Raw genomic sequence first — 15,608 nt, 5'->3', positions numbered from 1 at the left:
TTTCTCTGAATGATGGTTGTTATCTTTTTTTGCTCTATAGCCCTGATGAAAATCTGAAACTCGGGTCGAAACGTCGGCATCAAAAAATAATTTTTTGTTTATTTTTGTTCTTCTTTGCTAAACGCACCCCCCCCCCCCGTCACTATCCCTCGACTATCTTCTCCAATTATTAATCTACGGAAACTCTCTACACCTCATTATAACAATAATAAAAATAAAATATAATGAAGGATAGAAAGCAAATATCAAACTTTTAGATTTTGATTTCAATATCATTTAAATTTATGTTCTAATTTTATTGTTATTATTTTCTTTGTTTTAATAAATAATTATTGTAATATTTTAATAAATCTTGGTGTTTTTTTTTAAGTGTCCTTGAATCAAATTTATGTTTTATAGTGGTGTTAAACGTTCACTAAAAAAAAACAAATTACAAAATTGTGCTCTTAATCTGTCTTCTTATGTTACATAGAATTTAGACTACCAAAATCCACAAATACATTTTTATATGTTTATTTTTACATTTATTTGTTAATTTTTATATCTATTTATTATTATTTTTTATGTATATTTATAAATCTATCACCACTTTTATTAATTATTTATATTAATTATTCTTTTAAAGTCACATTGTGTTGAAAGAGAGAATATGAAAGAAAGGAAAAAAAAAGAAAAAGGGGGGAAATGATAGAAAGGGAAGAAAGAGAAATAAAGGGGAATTAACAAAAAAAAATCCACAAAGTATAGAAAGAAGAAAAGAAAAAAAATTATTAAAAAGAGAGAAAAAAGGTAATTTTCTATTAAAATACACAATGTAAAATTTGGAATGAACTTACAAGTGGTATCTTCTATAGTTACCATGTTTTGCACCCTCTAGATCTGTCATGACAAGTCGTGGCAATACTGTCGAACTAGGTCTTGCATGATAGTTAATAGTACTCTTAGTGGCGGTGAAGCTACTGTCACGTTGAAACTGTTGTGAGTAGCAGCTAGTAGAAGTTTTATTTTTCAATGCACTCGAAATAATTGAGTAGCATAATTCTATGATTTCTGTTGGAACTAAGTACCAAATATTATCCTCAACACTTAGTAATATTAATATTCGCCTCAAAACTGCTTAAGTCCCAATAATTTAAGAGCAATAATAAAACAGAAAATCTGAAAATGGTTGGTACTTTACCACCTAAACTTATTTTTATAGAATCACCTTGAAATTAATGGATAATAATTTATTTGGATAAGAAATAATATATAAAAAATATGTTAAAAAAACAATTAAGTTTATGGAACCAACCTGTAACAATAAATTTGGTAAACGTACCTTAAACTATATGGTACCATATCTGCCTGTATTTCCATATAATTTATTTATTATATTACAATTATAATTAGCAATGTACGTGTATGCTTCGTAATACATCTTATCGATCCTTATTTTTATCATATTCTTTATCATCTTGTTTTATTCTCATTATTATATTAATTCACTAATTGTAAATTTGAAGCTTTATTATTTACTTCAAAATCCTTCCGGTTATTTTTGTTATAATTATTATTTATTTAATTTAATTTTTTTAATAATTATTATTTTATTTTTATTTTTAGTTATTGTTTGAATTATTAGTTGTATCACTTGAGATCAATTCATATTGTATTTATCTAGCTTAAAAATTGTATAGCCTCCACAAGGCCCTAGTAGTCAAAATTATTATAATTACATTACACTTATTTCTATCCCTTTTATATGTTATTTTGGCACCGACCGACATATGTTGTCATTTGGCCGGACCAGATTGCATTTTTTTAATAAATAAAATTTTAAAAAATATATTTTCTGATACAGATACCTTTACTCTTCTATTGTGCCATCCAAATATGTGTATATTTGTCCTATTATACTTTTGCTCCGGATAATGGATAACGAAGATTTTGGCATTGATTGTAATGTTACCACTCGGTCCTGGGCATACAAGAGTTAAATTATGGATCCCAGTATGTATGATGTGTGATTGAAAAAAAAAATGTAATTAGTCCTGGCTGACTTAAAAAAGTGCCGCTGCAAGTTGGGCAAACAATGGCAAATTGGAGCATACGTAAACTTTTTGATGGGTTATTTGTTGTTTTTTATAGGTTATCAAGACACTTTGACAAAAAACAGAAAAATATGGCAGTGTGATTTACCTCCTAGGTACATACATGGGAGGGAAAAAATATTTAGAAAAAAACAATAAATTTGTTAAAAAATATTTTAATTAGGTTATACTATATTATTAGTGTTCATATATCCAGTCATGGTGTGATAAGTATGCTGAAAATTTTATAAAGACATTTTTGACAAAAAACAGAAAATTATGACAGTGTGTTTTATCTCCAATACATACATGCAGTCCAACTTCTGATTCATTCCTATATTTATATTTATTGATAATTTCGTTCAATTTGCAATTGATTTGTGTAAAGGATTGGAAGTAGAGAGGTATGAGACAGTGAAATAAACAGTATAGTATAGATAAAGTTGAGAAAAAAAATGAGGAAAGAATGAAGTGAAAAAATGTAATACAACTGTATGTGATAAGAAAAACGAGAGAAAAAATGTATAAATATCAAATAAAATTGTTAAAAAAATAGATTTTGATTAGGTTATACTTAATTATTGTTCGAGAAATTTTTTTAATTTATTTTTGTTAATATATATTAGTATTCATATATCCAGTCATGGAATGAGGAGTATCTTTCGATTATGCCCCAACACAAATTTGACGAAAAAAAGAAAATTATGACGTAGTGTGTTTTATCTCCAATACAGACATACAGTCCCACTATCTGAGTCATTCCTATATTTATATTTATTGATAATTTCGTTCAATTTTCAATTGATTTGTGTAAAGGATTGGACGTGTGTTACATATTACTGGAGAAAGGGGGTATGAGGCAGTATAGTATAGATAAAGTTGAGAACAAAAATGACGAAAGAATGAAGTGAAAAAATGTAATACAACTGTATGTGATAAGATAAACGAGAGAAAAAATGTATAAATATCAAATAAAATTGTTAAAAAAAAAATTAATTAGGTAATACTTAATTAATGTTAATATACATTAGTATTCATATATCCAGTCATGAAATGAGAAGTATGCTTCGATTATGCCCGAACACAAATTTGACAAAAACAGAAAAATATGACGGTGTATTTTACCACCTAGAAACAGACTTGCATTCCCTCTTTCCTTGTTGAGTTTTTGAATCACTTCCATTCACTTTTTTTTTTTTTGCAAAGGCCCAGATTAGCTCCAAAGGGCCCTCAATAAACAGTATCTCGTATCTCTGTTACCAACAGCTGAAGTTGAGTAGGACAAAAAAAAAAGCACTCGAGAGGCAAAAGCTCGTTGACAAAAAGCAGTGTTGTGTTGAATCGAGAGGCAGATGTCACAACTGACACCTAGAGCTTTGTGGGTCAGGTACCCAATTTGTTGAAGAACGGTAGAGACTCAATTACCGGGAGATGATCCGGGACCACCCACCCTGTTCACACCTGGTCTCGACAACACGCTTTCACGGCACCTCTCTTCGACCGCTCTATTAAAGATAATCCAATAACTGCTCTGAGCTGGCGGTTAACTGGAACAAGGATGTAAATGCGATGTATGGGTGAATGGTTACTTGTATTGAACAACCTGAAATGGAATCAAGTTGATATACGTTAAAATTATTTCACAATAGTTAATTATATATCGTAGAATAAATTACAAATTTTAAAATCTTCGATTTGTACAGTTTTTTGATGTCTAGAGTCCAATACAAAAAATATTTTGTATTATGTAGTGCACCTAAAACATTAAGATCAGTCTGGAAGATTATTGATTGATCGTGTGTATAGATGTATGGAATATGTTCGGGTGCGGTCAAAAAAACTCAAATAGTAAATGATTATACTATTTTTATTGAACCAACGTTTCGACCCATGTTGCAAGGCTTCGTCAGAGCTAAAAAAAAAACAAGAAAGAACATAAGTGGAAAATAACAGGGGTATATGAAAAGTAAAATATAATAAGAAAAATTAAAGGTTGTAAACAGTAAATGAAAAGGGTAATAGTAACAGATAGATAAGAGATAAAATAAGAGAAGAAATATTAAAGCAAGTACAAATTAAGAGATGTAAAAAGAAAAGAATAAAGTCAAATGATGAGACAGAATTCATACCTGTTTTGACGGGAGTCAAAGACAGAGTGAGCCGTTTGTATTGGGAGGAGTGGGGATGGCAGTTAGCATGCCACAATAACGAAAATAATTATAAAGTAAACATTGTAAAAAAAAAAAAAAAGATTTAAATTAGGTAAACAATAAATTGTAATATACATAATAGAGGGGGAGAAGAGATATTTACAAAATTATAAAAAAAAAATTATAAAAATGTACTCTTAATTTGTACTTTCTTTAATAGTTCTACTCTTATTTTATCTCTTATCTATCTGTTACTATTACCCTTTTCATTTACTGTTTACAACCTTCAATTTTTCTAATTATATTTTACTTTTCATTGTATACCCCTGTTATTTTCCACTTATGTTTTTTTCTTTTTTTTTTGTAACTATGTCAAGTGTTTGTATCTTTTTTAACCCTGACGAAGCCCTGCAACGTGGCGCGAAACGTTGGCTCAATAAAAATAGTATAATTATTTACTATTTGAGTTTTTTTGACCACATTCGGACCATATTTCATTCATTAAGATCAGTCACTTTCCAAAACTGCCGTTTTTGTGCCAAAACCTCTGCAATGTTTAAATCTTCTACAATTCTCATGAATTCCTGTGTTGTTCAAGGTGCTGAATTAAATGGAATGAATTTATTTATTTTATTTTGATAATATTTTCAATTGTCAAAGTATAAATCTTAATTTTTCTATCATTAAAATCAGTTATTCTATAAATAAAATGTTATTCTAAGTTGTTTATTTGATTATTGTTCTAACCTTATTCTGGTTATAACTTCCAAGAAAGTCGTTGAATTCATGAAAACATATATGTATTCAAGAATAGTTAACTATTAATTTTAACGAAATTCCCAGGCATTTTAATGCCTAAATTTTTTTTTTTTTTAAATAATAAAGAAAGATATATATTTAAAAACTAACGGTTGGTTTTATTTCAACCTGGTTTTATTTACACCTTCGCTAAACGATCCAACTGGAAATATGGAAGGTTCCTTGCATGGTTAGCTACCTAATCGTAGATTTTCTCTAAATCTCAGTTTAACCGCCAATCATTCACCGGTAAAGTTTACCGATTTGAAGGTTAACTTTTCTGGTGAACATACAACATATTTACTTATTGTATTTATTATTTGTACAGTTATAAATCACATTAAATAAATAAATAAAAAAAGCTTTTCTGGTGTAACTTATAATTATTGATTTACCCGAGATTTTACTAAACGTAGGTTAAACTGTAATTTGCACCATTACGGTCCTTAGACTTACACAAACTTAAACAAGTTTCTAAAGTATATGCTTTGTTGAGTAATTAATATTTATAAATCTAAACTCTAGTATGACCTAATATTGTGGGATTTAGATAACTTAATCTTTGAGCCTTGAAATAGTTTATGTGAGCATACAACTGGTATGATGTATGTTTGTAAATGACTAAGAACATTGGGTTGTATATTCGTAGAACCTAGGTTATTTTGGGTATAGTGTAAAGGAATCTATAGGAAAACCAGGCTCTGGCCCCAACAATACTCTTGTTATAATCGTGTCATTATAATTTTCACCATTTTTACAAGCAATAGAAGCTTTCGTATAACAACAAATTTTAATTAATTTTCTCTGAAATTAATTAGCAGTTATATAACTATAACGGAATGCTAGTCTACTTTTTATTGTATAAATTATGGTTTCACAATTTTCTAACACGTTTAATTCCATAAAACGAAAAAAAGAAAAATTAAATAATTATATAACTAAATAGTATGTGAAAATTGTTGGACGGTTCACTTCGAATGAGAGCTTGCCGGTTTTGATTCCTCTTACATTATTTAAATTATAAGCCACTTAAATCGCCATCTTCAGAAAGGAGATTAGTGCAAATAAGAAGAAAAGTCTTTCGAAAAAAGAATAGAACCTCCTCCAACGTAGCCTTTGTCGGCCCTGACTCAGCTACTTCCAGAAGTCAATTGTGTATCGCCCATCTGTCAATTAGGATTTTTATTCAAAATCACTATTGACAACTAACAACTGCCTATCAGATGTTAGTTGTCAGTAGTCATTTTCATGGATGTTACGTCATAAGTAGCCATGTTGAATTCGGGTTAAGTTGAAAAGTCCAAATTTTCAAACATTAAAATCAGACTTTTATTAGGCTTTGAATATTAAAATTGATAATTTAATACCCCAAACCTCCATTCATGCAACATGAAGGCCCTAACAGTGACAGTAACAACCACTGTCATGGTATAAACTGTATGAATATATAGTATTTGCATTGGTAGCAGTACTGTCGCTCAGGTTTTCCGTTATAGTTGGCAATATCTATCGCAGCAGTTTAGCTATGTTAACTGCCAGGTGTATTTACCTTGACAGTTCATTGTCGCACTTTTCGAACCTTATCAGCTGCATGTTTCATTACTTTTTTCAGGAGCATCGCTGATGACCGATTAAAGCAGTTATAAAAGTTTTAAGGATTACTGGTCTAAGTTTTTTGTTAATATAAATTATGGTTTCACAATTCGCTAACACGTTTAAATACATACACTGATTAAAATATTTACAGATTAAAATTAGTTTGTTTTTGTTTAATGGTCTAAAACATCACTGGTCATCAACGCCATTAATTTCTTATTCAGTTTTGCTTACAGTTGTTTTATTATTTTTTTGTTTGGTGTTGTATTTGTGACAATAAACCTTTCGATTTTTAAAACTGAAATATTAATTTTATTATTTTATCATCGTCTCTAAGGATTTTTGAAATATTAGGGTTTAATCCAAGCTATCGAGTTAGGAGTGAAATATGGACATTCCTGGAAGACATTGGTAATTGTCAAATTGCTGTTTCAATATGGAAATCTCGGAGATGTTTATTTTGACATAAAATAGGAGTGAGTGAGCCTCGTGGGACCTATTCATAACCTGATCAGTACAACCTCCTCTCTACGGCATTTAACGTTACTGTGTACCTCAGTGCTTGACGGCCTTTTTAATAATTTTTAAAAATGACATCTTATAAAGCAAGAAAGGGCTTACTCCATTATTTTAATCGAGGCTTCATACATATCTTTTTAATAGTCAGGTATGTTTTCTTATTTATTTTAATAATTAAAAAAAACTTATTAAATTTAATTTTAAATGTATTTTTTTTTAAACAAATGAATGACAAATTAATTTTTCTCAATATTTCCACATAAGTAATTGTCAATTTTTAAAACTAACTTATAATCTGATTTTTATAAATTGAATAAAAAATAAAATAAAACCCAAAGTATAAGGATAATATGCCAAACATGGTTTTGAAGTTGGTGGAAGTATGGTGTTAATAAATCAGAATATATTATTTTATCATTATGTTATTTTATTTTACATACAGATAGTTTGATTATGTTCATCTTGTCTATTCTTTTGTTTGTATATATTTTAAGAGAGTTTTTTTTTTTTTATTTTATTTTATTTTTTATTTATTTATTTTTTTTTTTTATTTTAGTATGTATGAGATCATTCATCACTATTACCTATTGCCCACAACTGTGCGGCAGATTGTAATATCTATCAATAAATAAATCTATCAAATAAATAAATCAGAGACTAAGATAGTAGATACTAATTTTGAATAAAAAAGGATTTAAGTGACTAATTAATAAAATAAGAATAAAAAAATAGTTCAATAAACTTGAATTGTAACACTTGCTCTTCCAGGTCAGGGCGTGGCCATTTAGGCAACCCAAGAATAGGTCTACCATTGAAAAATAAAAAAAGATGTTGGCAATTTATGCGTAATGAAAGTCCGCGAAGCAAATTAAAAACCATTAAAAAACAACTAAATCATGGACCATGTCAGATCGTTCCAATCACAGGGAGAAGGACGCCTATCCAAACACAAATCTACTAAATCGTCCTTAATACAATCCTCTCATCTACGTTTCGGTCTACCCCTCGGACGTTAACTCGTCGGTTCAGGGTTAATTTACACGCCCATAATATACGCTCTAATGCTATAAACTGAATTATATTTACCGAGTGCAATTCCATCAATTCAGAGTTGTGTAACCTTCTAAATTCTCTGGGTAATTCATCCATTTTGGTCCGAATATTTTACTTAATTCTAAAAAACTTTAAGTCGTAGTTCTATCCTCTGTTTATGATGCCACGTATCGCATCCATAAATAACATTGTGAAGGACAATAGTTTTTTAAATTTTGAGTTTTTATACAGAATGTGCAAGCTAAGCATTTTCGAAATTGGACAATAAGCATTTCCCGCCTTTATCTCCACTTAATTTTTTCATTGATTTTGTTTTTTCTATTTACCGCAGGACCTAAATACTTGAACCAATCTACCTGTTCAAATGTTTTTTGACTCTCATTTATACTGCATATATTTTGTTTTCTGTATTCATTTCATATTTAGTTCATGACTAGAGTTTATCAACATAGTTGTATTTACTTTCATAGATTCTTTATCCTCACCAAATAATACCAAATCATCAACATACCCAATTACTGGTATTTTACCAATGTTAAATCCGTTTTTGGTATACATTACATTTTTAAGAACGTATCCTAGTGCTATATTAAATAAAATTTTTTAAACCAGAACTAACTTGGAATTTCTTTGAAAAATGATTACCGATTCGTACCTTATTAAACGTTTCGGTCATGTATTTCAATTTTAGTTTTTAATTAATGCTATATATCAATAGATTATCCTTGATAATGTTTCACAATGTTGTATGAAAAAAATAATAAAAATGAGTTCTAATTTATTATAATTGATAAAATAACTAGTCTTAATCAACAAATTTAAATATGCATATATATATAAATTACCGATATTTTATTTCGAGTGTTCGTGTAGTTATTCTAGGAGTGGAAAAGTGTCATGTTTCACTCAATTGAGTATCTACAAATAGTACAATGTCACAGGTTATTATGCCACTCAAAATTGGTCCTCGGAGAATTGCTGAAGCAGAAATTTCCCAAAAGCGGCCAGAAGGTGCGATAGCCAAAGAAGGCAGAGTTTTGGGTGGTCCCGCTTTGGGAGAGCTAGGCTTAAGATTATCCTTCACGGCTCTTAGGCGCTTTGTCAAAACTATCTTCATTCACCCCAAGGCCTCTTCTGTATTTGTCATCCCACCTTCTTTTTTTTTCTTTAAGCGCCATTGAAAAATGTGCTCCATCAGTCAGAAAACCGGGTGTCATTTGGTGTTCTCAAACCGGGAGGTGGTTACCGTTGGATTCTCAGAGCTGTCGGAGGAAGCCAGTTATTTCAACCATTCATATAGATAATATAATAAATTAATGATGTTTCCATATTTTTTAGGAATCTCCCTAATAATGGAGTATTCCATTACTATAATAATGGTATACACATGGGATGGCTAACATTTCTGTATATATGATCTACTTTTCATCTTATAAGCGCGTCGCGACCGACTTATCATAGGAGTAGGCAACGAGAGAAGAAAGGGTGTGAAATACATATTACGTTTATACACTGTATCAGGTGCATTCCAGTGAGGTATGAGTAAATAAGAAAAATATATGTTCAAAACTATTTTTTTATATTTTAAATCACTTAAGTTTTCGAAATATTGGCTCATGAAGAAAATAAATTTCCAGACCCAACTTTTAATAGCTGCATTCCGTACATGCGTTACCTAAGAATTTTTATTTTCCGAAACTTTTTCAAAATATATTTTTACCAAGTTAAAATGCATTTGTATATGTTGTACTATTTGTTCGTAAATATGAAAAAAGTTGTTATAAAGCTGCACAATATGGCTAATAATAATATTTCAATATTTCACTGTCGTGATTTTTTTTGGGCCAGGAAAATGTATTATGAAAGAATAATATGACTTAATTTTTGCTAATCTATCAATACGCTGAGTACACATCGTACTGAAATACAGATATATAGCTTATCTACCTACGCAAAAAACAACAATAATTATTTAAAGAGCCAAAAAACTCATATCCAGGGGAATTAAAAGTACATAGATAATTAATAACTTTTGATTCATATGAAATATGTCTGAAACTATTGCTGGAAAGTTTTGTCTTCTGCTATCGCTTCAAAATCCATGGTACACGACGATCGACCCAAATTGGCCTCGCGATCAACTTGTTGGTCTCCCCAGCTATACACTATCTTCTAATGTCATAGATTCTTTTATATCACAACTTCTGGGAAAATCAAACAATCTTAAAACTTCATGTATCCGGTATTCATTCATAGTAAGACGTTTCGGACTAAGGTTTATCCATTTTCAAACTTAATCCCTAAAACTATAAATTAAAATGTCAATAATCATTCTAAAACTGTATATGAATAATTTTGCTAAATAGTACATTCAACATAGTATTGTCGTATGAAATTTTCCACTAACAACCTGTGCCAGTAATGGACAGTTATAAACACAGAATTTAATATTTTATTAAGTGCTGGTAATTTTTAAAAAATAGTCAGTTGCATGATTGATATTCACATAAACTTAACAATCAAAGTCTTGATTATAATAGCGTGTACAATATTATTCATAGAAATTTTCAATTATTCTTTAAAATTTTGATCAGCAGCGTTCTATGAACCTATTTTTATTTTCAGTACAAAAAAAGGTGGTTTACTTACATTCCTCCAAAAAAATAAAATAAAATAAATAAATAAAAAAAACTCAGTTCATATCTAACACCATGAAGAAAACCAAAACCACATTTCCTTTCAAGAGGTTAAGTATCCAGCTTTAAGTATAATAATTTTCGTTACATAAACCAACGATAGATTAAGTCCGATCGTGAAGGTCCTGACAGAAATTCGTACAAATAATTTGGGCTAATATTCTTTAGTTTGGGTGTGTGTTTCGGATTTGATTCTGGTACAGTTTGATAAAAAACGATAACAACCTCCAACGCTGTTCCATCACAAACTGGAAAAAGCTTCTGTTGGTCCAAATTATGTTTGTGTGGATCGACACTAAAATAATAGCTTATTTAGAGGAAAATTGATTGGGTAATCATTCTCAAACAAGCTATGGGGCATCTGATGTTTAGGTAGCTTTCAGGAGTGTCCGCTTCAATGAAAAATCTACCGTACCATGTATTATAGGTCGATTCTCGTAGTAACAAGAATTCCCTTGACGAATTCCCGATAGCTTTCCAAGATCTCACTTATTCCGATTTTGATACTTACCAGATCATCCGAAGCTCTCCAGAGGTAGGTTTAATCTGCATTACCTAGTTATACTGCAAAGTCAACTAGTTGTTACTGTCTAGTTGGAGTAGCTTCAAAAACATCGTTTCACGAAGGGAGTCCAACTCATGTTAAGTATTTTTATTAATCAGGACACAGTTTGCTATAAATATAGTATTCCACAGGAAGAAATGCGACTTCCAGTCTCTTTTCAGAAAGAATAAAAATGTCTAATAAAATTATTTCGTACCGATTGAATTAGCGATGCTTTAATTACTTTTTGGGCGCCAAATATTTGTTCTAATTTACATGAATTTGTTTCCAAGTTCGGATTCGAATTATACATTGGACATGTAGTCCAAATTGGCAGCAAGGATTTTTAATAGTTTTTTGTGATTGATAACATTAATTTACCTTATCTTAAAATACCTTACTATCATGACACCTTCTTATATGATCATCATGTTTACTCCGCGCGGTGAATTAACCCCACACTCCCTTTGTTTCCCGCCATCAGGCCATCAGACTAAACATAATCCCCTGTTAGCTAAAGGAGGTAGATGATAAGCTGACAAGAACTAAGTAGTGGTCGAGAACGAGACCAGCGGCGGGGCCTCAAAGGGCCAGGTAGCGAGGTGTCAAAATACCTCCGTGACGTCATGACGCCTGCATTAGTGGGCCTAATGGAGCCGTATTGGACAGTCATCCCGCCCCTACCAAATATTGTATATCTAATTCCTAGCATCTCGACCAGGGTAGCGATTTACTGTGGTGGAGGAGGTAATTTACAAGCTTGTTTTCTAGAAAAAAGAACATATCTTGAATCATCAACTTTATCCTTAATTATTTGATGATTGACGGAAGACGGTGGCAAAAGATACAAAATAACTGAAAAAACTACTTATTAGTAACCGAGGTTTCGCTCAAATCATAGGGCTTCATCAGGGGTAGATAAGAGCTAGATGATTAGACTATAAAAGTATTCATATAATTTTAATATTTTATTTTTATACCAGATCTTACATGGGGACCAGGGCCTTACATGGTTGATATAACTTATATTATATATATTTTTTAGCAGTCGATTATGAGGGAATGTAGTCATACAAATGAATAAATCTTCTTATTAAAAGAAAAAAAAATGATAAAATGAATAGATAAGAATAATGCTTCTTAATAAAAGAGGAAAGTAAAATTAATAACAAAAAATAATGAAATATAATTTTAATATAAAGTATAATTTCTACATAACATATATTTTCTGAGTAATTTGGTATAATAATTAATTTATAATTAAATAACAACATTGATTCAGAAAGCAGCTTTGATTTTCAAATATTAAAATAATTATTTACTGGTATTTACATCTGTATAAAAAGAGAGAAATGATTTATTTAGCCATGCTGCCCAAATACATTGGGTTACTACAATACACAGTATATTAATCAATCCAGGATCGGACATGTATACAATACATATATTTACATGATGTAACAAAAAAACCTTTCCTACCTTTTCTTTTTACAATCAGTACTTGTCTACACACTAAATACAAATATTTTAATTTTTTTTTCTATTTAACAATGCTATTCCATTTAACAATTTTATTCTCCCTATCTCACTCTTTCAGACCTCCCCACTCCAGTGATCCGCTACCCACGTTCGATCCGTTAAACAAATTTATCATTAGATTGCAATGTAAAATCAAACCAAAGACATAATAGTCACAGCAATAAATTAGTTTAAAGAAAAACAAGTGAATAAATGATTTAAAAAAATAATAATAATAAGATATAGATTTTTAAAAAAAAGTTAGTTAAAAGAAATACTTAAATGAATAAATAAGTTAAAGAAATAATTTAATGAATGAATAAGTTAAGGGAATAAATAAGTTAAACCACAAATTGATAGGTCCAAAAACTGAAAAAAAAAAAAAAAAAAAAAAAAAATGATAGGTACTCATTAACATTTCAAGAGGAGTTAACATTCTCCTCGAGACCATCTTCTTTTCGGACGAATGAAAGAGAAGTCAGGTCAGAACCCAGCGGGTTTAGGTGTTTGGGAAGTTTATTATGGAAGGATTGGTATCTGGTTCTGGCCGAATCGAAAACATACGGAGCTTTGAGGTCCTGATGGATGATTTAATTATTATTACAAAATAAGGAGTACTCAGGATTTTGGACTCTGAGGATTGGAAAAGAAAGGAATTTGATGGTTTAGAGGAGCCCCTAAGCTCAACTCCGTAAATTATTAAAATTAAAATCTTTTGTATTCTATTGAAAATATCTGTTTAACTCTTAATAAAAGTTATATTACTTTTTATATTTACTAGGTAAGTACCCATGTCTACCTAATGGCAAACTAATCCCCATTTTACATCTTCTCATTTAATTATAATACTTGTGGCTCGACATTTTGTGAACTTATTTTGTCGAATATCATGAAAGCTATTCCTCCTAAGAAGATAAATGGCTTTATAATTCATTAAACAAGCTTTAATAGACATCTCTACGTCGAATCATTTTCGAGATATAGATTTCTCAAAATAAATTCACTAACTACTGATTTTGCAGTGCATTCTTTGTGAAATGCTACAATTTGAAAAGCTATACCTCGGGAACTATTGAACGTAAATATGTCTATTAGAGCTCATATTTTAGAAAATTTACTTTAAATGATGTTCTCTTAGGTTTTATAGTTTTGTTGGTAGTTTTAATATGTTGACCTCTCTATTTGTGTGTTTTAACGTATTTATTCATTAAATTATTTTATTTTATTAGTACTATTGTTTTTTTAAAAACTTATTTATCCATTCAAGTTTTTCCTGTAACCGGTTGTTTATTATGTTTGCCTTTTAATCTAATTGTTAGTCTTATTCTCGTAAAATGTATCTATTTGTTTGTTTTTGGTAAACTGATCTACTGCTGTGACTATGAATAGATGGTCTGATCTCACATTACCGTCTAATATTGAATTTGTTTAGCGGGTCACTGAAGAGGATCTAGGAGGGTGAATTCCGGAGAGCGAATTTGTTGATCGGGTGAATTAAAGAATTGTGAAATGGTGAAATTGGAGGAGCAGAAATGAGAATGAAAAATAGGAATGAATTGAAACATTTGTATTTGTTATACAGACCGAAATTGATTGTGAAAGGAAACTGTAGGGGAAAAAAATTGTATATTATATCTTATTATTGTATCTCTCTTTTTCTGATTATACCATGTATGTGTAATTTATATATGTCCGATTACGGATTGATAAGTATGCTGTGTGAGATAGCAACCTGATGTATTTAGGCAGCATAGATAAATAAAGTATTTTTCTCTCTCTCCTATAGAGCTCCAATGATAAATTATTTTTTTCTAAAGTTTTAAAACAGCCAACATTTTTTTCCCCGCCTACCTATACTTGGCAGGCTTATAAATTTTGTCTAGTAATTGTACATAGTTTTCATTGAAATAATATGACATTGTGTTGAAATTTCTGCCTTTTTTTCTCTTCTTGGAATCTTGTACGATAGCATGTAGAATCGGTAGCCGATCGGATGCGGCCCTATATCTCCAAGATCTACACGACACCTCGTACACAAGTCGATACAATTTGCAAGCGACTCGTACAAGGTACTAAGTGCTCAGGTTAATATATCAAATTAATGAGAGAATTATGATGAGACAAGTGCTACGAGCTTAGATGGCAATAACTCAAGAGGAGACACCGCAGCACCCACTGATCTCCATTCAGCCCTGTCTTTTACAGTCTCCGCTTTACGATCCTCTCAGCTGTTAATCAATTTTGTAACAAATACCATCCTTTATGGCCATCAGTAAAGCCTTTGTTTTCAACAACAAAAGAATGCACAACAAAACCTGCATTGGCAATCTACTCAGTGTCTTCGGCCTTTTGTTTTAGTGCAACCATTCTCTGTTCTGAAAATCGGCAAAACTAATCCATTTATATGAGCTGGGTGGTCGGTTATATCGATATGTTCAACCATCACAATAAGAAAAGCGACAATTTTGTAGAAGATCATTGATTAAGGTAGGAAAATTAATAGGTAACCTTAAACCTCAGGTTTGGAAAAACGTAACTTTTCTTGTAAGTGATGTACTATTAATTTTTTTTTTTGCAAAATATTATATATATATATTTTTTAAAATAATTTACAACTGTATACAAATATGTACAACAAGTAAATTTGCTGTAGCTGGCATAG

The sequence above is a fragment of the Halyomorpha halys genome, unplaced genomic scaffold (genome assembly GCF_000696795.3).
Source record: "Halyomorpha halys isolate HHAL.00 unplaced genomic scaffold, Hhal_1.1 Scaffold927.1, whole genome shotgun sequence".
Taxonomy (NCBI): domain Eukaryota; kingdom Metazoa; phylum Arthropoda; class Insecta; order Hemiptera; family Pentatomidae; genus Halyomorpha; species Halyomorpha halys.
This window is presented reverse-complemented; position numbering follows the sequence as displayed.